Below are 9,560 nucleotides of genomic sequence, written 5' to 3' on the forward strand. Positions count from 1 at the left end.
CCTTAAAGCTGTCCCTGTTTTGCTGCTTTTTCATTCTTAAAGTTTTAAAGAAGAACTAACAGTGACCACATCACACGCCAATCTTCCACCAAACTTTGATAGAGACTGGAAGCCAAGGAGGGGCACAGCACCAGACAAAATTATTGATTATGTCAAACTTTTAAGTTAATTTATTTATGGCTTTAATTATATATTTTTTTACATTTCACAAAAAATGAGTGGTGTGTCAAACTGAAAAGAAAAAAAACACTTCTCCAGCAGATGGTACCCTAGGCGGCCGCCTAGCTCGCCTATGCCCAGGGCCGGCCCTGCTTCCAGTTGTTTAATTTTTGCTCAAATGAGGAAAATAAAGACGTTCATGGATCTATTTGTCTGCAAGTGGATGCATCTGAATGAAGTGGAGCAGGGAGCTTGTGGCTTGCCATTGTAGGTCCAATGTCACTGGTATCAACTTTTACCAACCTAATTTTTCCATCTGGTCTTGATTCACAATGATTTGAATAAAGACATTCTCTGAAATTTTAATTCTAGCGGGTCTTTAACCTTTGATTTTCTGTATTTTTTTTAATTGTTAACAGAATAATTTCAGTAGATTCTGATGGAGAAAAGCGGCTCGACGGCGATTTTGTGTTCAAGCATCGCCGGCGACGTCTCAGGTGTTAAAAGGTCATTTTAACTCCAGATGTTCTGCAGCTGTCGCACCCATTACTGAACCCAAAGACCCAGAGAGCAGAATCATGGAGATGGAGCCAGGTTCGGTTGTGGGGACGGAAGATAACGGCAGTGATGGAGATGCTGAAGATGTCGAACCCTCACTTCCAATGACTCTTGTGTTTTATTGGATGTCATGGCAACCACAGCCCCCCTCCTCCTCCTCCCTCCCCAGAGGGGTCGAGGACCGACCGTTAGCTTACAGACCGTCGGGCTGTAGCGGCTCCGTTCGCGGCTTTTATTCCAGCCTCACGAGACTGTCTGAAGTTGGTTTGAATCTTCAGGTGAGGATTTTAGGATGATTTATAGTTTTGTTTTGGAGCACACACCCGCCGCTGTACTTATAAAGCCTTTATGACTCACAAAAGCCACAACTAAAAACAAAACGCCTTTGACTGGAAAAGGGTTTTTAAGCTCGGTTCCGTCTGGTTTCCTCCGCGGGACTTCGGCTGCATTCCCCGCTGTGAAAAGTTCCTGTCGCTCCAAGGTGGAGAAGCCCTTTTTTCTCCACCTAGAAACATTCAAAAGCGAAGGAAAAGGCGCTGGCTTACCTGGCAGTGGAGGAGTCCCTGTCTCGTTTTGTCCCATGAAGGGAATGGAGCTAGCACGGACGAGCACGCCCCGTTTCCGTCGAGCTCTCCCGGTGCTGGCTGCGTGTGATCCGCCGTGGGCTCCCGGAGGAAAGCAGCCGAGCTCCGGCTGATGTCACCGGGACAGGGAGGGGCCTCACCGGGACACATTTCCATGAGAGCACGACGTCGCAGAAATAAACATTTCACGTGGAGAGTGGCGTCAAATTATACGTTTGACCAAAACGATAGAACTTTTTTTTTTTTTTCCTTTAGGTTTTGTTTGGAAATGAATACGTTTTCTTTTTGTTGTTATTTTTGAGTTGGGCAGTATATTCAAATCTTTATGTTCATATTCAGGATTATTTGCTTTCTTATTAATTAAGCTACAAAACTCTTAATAATAATTAACATTTTATATAAATATTAGGTTTTAAAAAATTAACTAATTAATCGCAAACCTGGAAAAAATGAATCGAGATTAATCGCTTTTTTTTTGTCTCAGTATTTGCCGACAACTTATTATCTGCAAATAACCACAACATGAAATCACACACGAAACTCTACATTTAGAACATTTATTTTCAATTACTGCTGTCACTTACTTACAAAAAAATATATATGATTAATTGCACTTTTGTGCTGGGATTCATCACGGTTAGTTACAATGCTTTACCAGGTAAACATTTATCTATACAAAATGGCACCAGACCATGGATCAAATAGTCCGCTTTTTGTGAAAAAGTAATATAAACCACGAAAATGACGAAAATAAAGAACTAAAAACCGACTGAATATTTATTTCTTTTGCAAGTGACCATGGTGTAAGCGAGATGATACCCAATGAAATATTTTAACGTACGTCGTGGAAGCATGAACCGCTGAGTTAAAGCAAAGGACTGATTCTTCGGTTAATTTGCAATAATACATATTAACGCATTCATTCTTTTCGATTAATCGCATGCATTAATGTGTTAATGGTTACAGTCCTAATTACTATCCAGATTTACTTTCTGATTCTACATAATAACCTTAAAGTCCCCTCCGATGAAAATCCTGTTTTTAAGTTTTTAACATGTATGTGTGCCATTGTTTCTTATGAAAGAGAAGATATGTAATATGAAATCATTTTGCATTTCTAAGTATTTCTCCTTTTAAATCTGTCAATCAAACTGTCTTGGACAGACTCTGTTTGAATGAATGATCTTCTTTCCATCAACAGCTCTGCTGCACATGCACTAAACCCTCATCTGTTCCTAGTGTCTAGTTCAGGTTCTGGAGAAGAGAAGATGGTATTTTCACATTGACTGCAGTCAAATGAGCCGCCGTTCACATTTCTGTGGTCAAATCAGCATCACTGGATTTTTGGTGTGAGTTTCATCCAATACTTACGGTAGCAGGACTGAGAACGCTGGAAAATCTCCACCAGACTCCACGGAGCTTCTTGATGTGACCACGGAAATGTGAACGGCGGCTCATTTGACCGCAGTTGGAAAGGATTGTAAATCAATGAAAGAGCATTTTGATGTTAGCTTTGATTATTTTATCAAGAACTCTGAGAAACCAATGATTGAATGTATTGATCACAGTCAATAAACATTGGAGAATTAGCTAAAAGAGTCTTTGGTGAACTGGAAGGAGAAAGAATCAGGATTTTGGAGGAAGTTCTGTCCATGAAGATCTTCACTTCCTCGTCCAGCTGACATCCGGATCAGAACCATACGGCTGGACATTACCCAGATTGATGGATGGTTTTATGTAGCAGTAGTGAAAATTTACGCTAGAGAGACACAGAGCTATCATAATCAGACAGGGGGGATTTAGGGGTGGGACTACTCAACTCAGATCCAAAAGCCACGCCCCCTCAGAGTAGATTTTGGAAACAGAGGCTTCAGATCAATATGAAAACTTGCTTTTTAAGACATTTAGGTTGTGGGGTTTTGGTTAAAACTTCTTAATCATGTTTAAAACACTACTGGGAATGTTTTTAAGCCCCCCAAAAATGTCATAAGGAATCTTATACACTTTGACATCTTCTCAGTCATTCAACAGTAAATAGGAACTTCTTACTTGGTTTATCTAACTTTAGATTAAGTAATCCTATTTATATATCTAAAAATGACCACTTTTTGAACAATTACCTAAACGATCAATAATCACTTGGAAAACATGATAATTAATTCTTCACTTTTGGAGAAATTATTTTTATTTGCATACTTATGGCCATATGCAACAAAGTACTACAGAATACTTCTGATTTGCCAATGCCTTAATTTCTTCATTTAGCAGTTTTTAAATGAGATAGTAGTAAACTAGTAAAAATAATAAAGAAAGTCCACCTCTGCAAGCAAAAAGGTAGAGTGACAACTGGCAGGGATGAATGTGACACACCACAGAGCCCCCTCCCATCAAGCCACACAAAAAGACCAGTGTAGAGTGACAGCTGAAATCTGACCCTCTGCAACCACAGAATGACCACTCCATTTTGAAACATCACTGGTAGCAACCACAAAAACAAAGTAAACAACATTACTTTTCAAATAAAACTTTTATTTCATGGTTATTATTTATATCAGTCATAAATTATCCACAAATAGTGTATAGTGGAATGCTTTATTATCAGATGGAGCAAGATGGCCATCACATTAAGGTGCTTAAGAAAAAGACAATAATAAAAGCAAGAAAAAAATAAATTACATAAAAATGAAAATATATATATATATATATACATATATAAATGCCACTTTGTTTGGTATGCTTTGTGTAGGACCCTGATGGACCAAGCGTAGTAACTGTTTTTAGTCTGTTGGTCTTGGCTTTGAGGGATCTATATCTCCTTCCTGATGACAATATTTGAGCGAGTGAAAGACTAGTAGTCATCCAGTATTTTTTCTCTGGGGGACAGAGGGTAACTGATGGTTATTTCAGCAGTCCTGGTCACACTCTGCAGGTCCTTGTCCACAGCCGAGCTAGCAGCAAACCAAATGCTTAGTACATTAGCACAGGTTCTGTGATTGCTCGTTGCAGCTTCTTCTCCTTCATCTGCTGCACCTTTTTGACCAGTGCTGATGTGTTGGCATCCCAGACAAACTCATCAGCAATGAAAGTCACCAGAAACAAGAAAGACGCCACTGTTTCCACATGCACGCCATTGACGATCATTGGAGTGTGATTCCACTTCTTTGATGATCATCTCTTTGGGTTTGGTGGTGTTTAACTGCAGGTGGTTTCTAGTGCTGGATTTCATCTCATTTCTGAACTACATGGAACACAATTTTTATAGGTCAAAAGATGAGTGGGACTTTAAATAACCTTTATTTACAATTTGAATAAAGGACTTAAACAACTTTTTATTTTTTTGCAACTCTGCATTGCAGCCACCGGCTGGGCTGTTCTTGAGCGCTGCAGATAAAAATACAACAAGATAAGGAAACTCTGTCTTTATCTGTTAAAACAAAAACCTGCTGACTGGAAAATGTGTGAAGTCTGTGAACATTCTGTGACAGAACAAACATTCAGTCAGCGGAACGCTTGATAAATTCAGAGCCAGCTGTAAGTGTGCAGGTGATGTCAGTTCCACTTGTTCCTTTGGATGAAATGCTGGAAGTAGTGGAACAAAGAAAGGGAACAGCGTTTCCTGAGAAGCTTTTGACATGTGAAAAACCTCAGTTTGTCTCAACTTCCCACAAAGTTAAAAATAACATTTTCTGAGAAGTTGGTCTACCTGTGAAACCATATTTTCTTAAATTCCCAAAATGAATGGTTCATTTATAATTTCTAATGGAACATAGGTAGGATAAGGAGTTAAAGCTCAGTTTAAGGATAATTTCTTTTTTCCCCCAAGTAGTGAAACACCCGCCCTCCAAACGAAAAACAGAAAGAAGTGTAAGTAAACATTCTGTATCAAAGTGAGGATAAAGTTCAGACCGAAACATGGCAACATGACTGTAAAACCTGGAATGAGACACGGCCTCTGGTGAAAATCTCATGTGAGTGTAGGAGGAGCTGCTGCATCAAAGAAAATAAGTTGAAAACAGCATTAAAAATTGAACAAATGATCAGTCAAATGAAATAAATCTGTAAACACACTCTATTAATCCATGGAGCTCAGAGTCTGTGAGTCAGGGGACGAAAAAAGATACACATAACGTTTTTTTTTAACATGCAACAACTTCAGCTCCAGCTTTAAAATAGACCAATTCTCATTTTGATGTTTAAATAATATGGGGGGGGGATAAGAAAAAAAAAAGCACCTGATTGTCAGCAGGAGTGAATAGCATCCCCATGGATCAAGATTTAGAAGGAGGGAGCACACTCCTTACTGCTTCCACCAGTGGGGTCAGTGTGGTGGTCTGGGGCAACCATAAAATGGGTCTTATCTTAAAGTGTTAGTAATGGGGTTGTAGGTCATTTTCGGTGTTAACTGTATTTTGCCTTATATTTACTATTTCCAAATGTTTTGGCGTGTTTTGAGCAAGAAATATTGAAATAAAACGGCATTTTTGAGGCCAAATTTGACAAACCTGTCTCTTCCGGGTCAAAAGCTCCGTTTTGGTCACGTGGTGCGTGTGACGTCACCAGAGTCAACATAGCAAGATGGCTTCTCCTTAGCGTGTCGGAGCTAGCGATAGCGGCGATATTTCCAGGTCCACAATTCTGTCTTCAGACTCAGATTGTGGAAACATTTGTTGTAAAAGTGACGCTGATTCAGAGGCGCCGGGTGTTTGTGGTTTGAGGACTGTAAAGCACTATCAATTTGAGCCGGCAGCGCGTAAAGTAGGAGCTCACAATCTGGCAATGACACTGACAGTGACGCTGAGAGTGCAGATGAAACCGAAAGCTGTCAGTTTATCAGAGCCATGCTCGAAGCTGGAAGACGTGGAGCATCTCGTGAAGCTTTATTTACAGATCGGAACCTTTTGGCGACTCTAAATCAAATCATCAATGACGCTGACTATCAGGGTCGGTAATGCAGAGTTTCAAATGCTAAATAAAGAGCTTAGAGACACGTTTGCAGGACCGTCCGCCACTTTATCATTATTTATTTATTTATTCACTTATTTAATCACTTTATTCACATACCCAGAAGCTCTTTCACCACCTTACTGCATGTCTCTGACGTGCGCAGAAAAAAAAGGAGAACGTAAACAGTGCCCCGTTCTCCACATGAATCGTCCTTCCATCTGTCTATGGCCCAGTTTGAGAGAAACTGAGAGAGGAGAAATAAAACTAGAGGATCTTTGTATTATTGTTTTGATGAAAATTTAAAAAACCTCAAACACATGAAGCTGGTGTGATCACGACTGCAGCAGCTCTACGTTTTCCAGGCAGCCAATTGCTCTTAACCAGGGACCGGCAGCCGGGGCGGCGACCTCAATAGCTCTGCCGGCCCCTGGGCAGCGAAGGTCATGACATTGTCCACCAGGCGGCTGGCCAGTGTAGTGAGCTCAATTGCCCCAGCTCCATGGGAATGTGTGATAGACTGACGACTTGTCCAGGGTGTATCCCGACTTGGCTCAACAGTGACCGGGACAGTCTCCAGCAGTGGGATAGTGAGTGGGGCTGTGACTGTAAAGCACTTTGGGCCTTCAAATGTATTAAAGCGTTATATACACCATTTACCATCAAATTTACAAAATTCACCAAATAAAAATAGCAGGAGATTTAGGATTTTTCACAAACTCCTCACTCTGCTCTGTTGTTCAAATATAAATGAACTGTTCTTACAAATGCGATAGAAGAAAAAGGCAAGTCAATGTAACAACAAAAAAATTACACAATTCACTCAAATTTGTAGGTTAGATTGATGTCAATTAGTGAAATGACTGGAATAATCTCTTCATGTTTTTTCATCTCTCTGACTTTTATAATGACCCAGTTCAGATCAAAAACATGCAGCTTCTTTCAATTCACTATATGGGATTTATGTATTTGTGTGTTGATAACTTTGCCATGTTTTATTTTTACATACTACTCTGAGTATTCAGATTTTTGGTACTTTTTGCACAAGTAGAAAGGGTACATCTGAGGTCTTTTCGTCAAATCCCTGGAGACAAATCATTTTTAAGACTTATTTTCCCACAAAAACCATAGTCTAATAAAACTTTTTGTCATTTTCCATGAATATAAGTATTGGTAAAAGTTATTTGGTCCTTAGAGCTTGGGTTCTGACTAAAAATGACGCCAGGCCTGTGAAGTCTGCTTAACCCCCGTCTTCCTCCAAGTCTGCTCTGAGTGATTTGTCTTTGCACAAACGTCTGATCCACAGAGGGAGCGTCCACCTCTGAGTTTGACAGCATTAGTCATGCCATCAGCTCCAATAAAGAACAGGAACAATGAACGTCAATAAGAAAACTGAAGCTTTATTCACATTTGAACAGTATGATAAATGACCAGCGGGTGGCTGCTTCTTGTGCTTTTGTTTTGTTTCTTTTTGTGTCATTTTGTAACCTAATCTTTCAGCTGCAATCCCACACTGGGTTCTCATAAACTTCATCCAGATTCCTGCCTTTGAGAAACTTGAATGTAAAAAAAAAAGTTTTAAAAACAGAACTGACTGCTATTGGATGCATTTCAAGGGTGAAAGAGTTGAATTAAGAAACAAAAATCTTCAGTAACTGCTGAGAACTGAAGCATTACATCTACATTTACCTAAAAATCAGTGTGAGCAGGAATATGAACTAGATTAAGGTATAATACTTACACAAAGTAAGAAGCAGATTAATTAACAGAGAAATGTGCATTAAACAAATCCATAAATTGATTTTTTTTGTTTTTTTTTATACTGATTGGAAAACAACTGGTGATGCGGTTAATGATTCACTAGAACTGAGTACGAAATAGACAATTATCTAAGGATATTAGCAAAAATATCATTAAACTTTATTCAAAAAATCTGTTTTTATATTTAGTGATTTTTGTTTATTGGATTCTTGTTGAACAAATATTTTCAGCAGGTATATCTATGATGTTTACAACAATGAAAAGCCCACCTGTGGAAAAAAAAATAATTAATTTATACTTTTTTGTACTTGTGTCTACATTTAATTCAAATATCTCCTGTGAGATGATTTAAAACAAAAAAGATGATAAAAGTCTTCTTCATCGTGTTGGAGGACTTCTCTTTATAGAGAGAAGTGTTACAAGCAAATAACCTGATTGATTTTTCAAAATAAAGCCAAAATTATTGTTACGTTTTTTAGTGAGGTGATGATGAACTGGCAGATTGGAAAACTTGCTGTGCAAACCTGCCTCTTCTTTGCATGAAAAGATGTTTTCCGTTGTCTTACGTTACACATTGACCATTCAGCCCCTAAAGTGTCAGTCCTGTCAGAGTAAACGGGATCTTAACCTCACCGATCCTCCTTTGTGTGTCTTTGTTGACTCTCATAAAGTGATGGCACAAATGCAGACCTTGTTTCTGGCTTGAAAACATATTGACTGCCATGCTGGAATTTTTTTAGAGCCGTGTACTATTTACTTTAAACTTTCCAGTCCTTTCCACACATTTGTGGTTTCTCTGTTTCTTCAAACCGTTAAATAAAGATTCTGCAAATAAATAAAATCATCAAAAATGACCAAAAATGGTTAACTTGTTGAAAAGATTGAGGTTATCAGTGTAAACCTGCTTCTCGCCATTCCAGACAGTCCATTTGTTTAGTTTGACGAGGTCAGATGGAAGCCAGTTTGCTTGTTGACATGTCCAGGTCCACCCTCATCACACGAAGTACAACCCTTCTGTTTTTCTGGTCTCAAGTCAATTTACCATCGCAAAAAGCAGTACACTTAATGTTTACGTATACTTAAGTATGGCAGGAACTATTTAGACCACAAGTGTCAAAGTCAAGACCTGGGCGCCGGATCCGGCCCTCCGGATCATTTTATTTTATTGTTATTAATGACCCGATGTTATATTGCACTTATTTCTCATTTGTATAATTTTGACAAATTATATTTTTATGGAGAGTAAAATATTAAAAGTTATTTAAGGTTTAAGTTGATTTATTCTGGAATAATGTTCCTGCCTTTTATTATTCATACTAATAAAAAGTTAAAAAGTTAAAGTTTTAAATAAAAAAAATTGGCATTCTTCTAGCTTTTTGGACTATTTTGGCATTTATTAAGATTTTTTTAGGCTATTTTGGAGTTTAGCTAATATTTCAGCTATATGCCAGCTGTTTGGCTAATTTAGGCTTTTTTTCAGCCTTTTAGGTTGTTTTGAAGTTCAGCATTTTTTCAGCTACATGATAGCTGTTTTGGCTAACCTAGGTTTTTTTTTTT

At 38.5% G+C, this 9,560-nt stretch overlaps 1 protein-coding gene across 1 annotated transcript in view; it reads right to left on the reverse strand.

Annotated features, from left to right (window-relative positions):
• LOC112155139 (SH3 domain-binding protein 4) overlaps nucleotides 1–1,817 on the reverse strand; it is a 63,818-nt gene extending 62,001 nt beyond the window's left edge. The window contains exon 1 of the mRNA XM_024286625.2: nucleotides 1,263–1,817. The gene's annotated coding sequence lies outside the window, so the exon portion shown is untranslated. The remainder of the gene's footprint in view (nucleotides 1–1,262) is intronic.
• Between the last annotated feature and the right edge of the window lie 7,743 nt (nucleotides 1,818–9,560).

Source organism: Oryzias melastigma, linkage group LG21, assembly GCF_002922805.2.
Source record: "Oryzias melastigma strain HK-1 linkage group LG21, ASM292280v2, whole genome shotgun sequence".
NCBI classification, from domain to species: domain Eukaryota; kingdom Metazoa; phylum Chordata; class Actinopteri; order Beloniformes; family Adrianichthyidae; genus Oryzias; species Oryzias melastigma.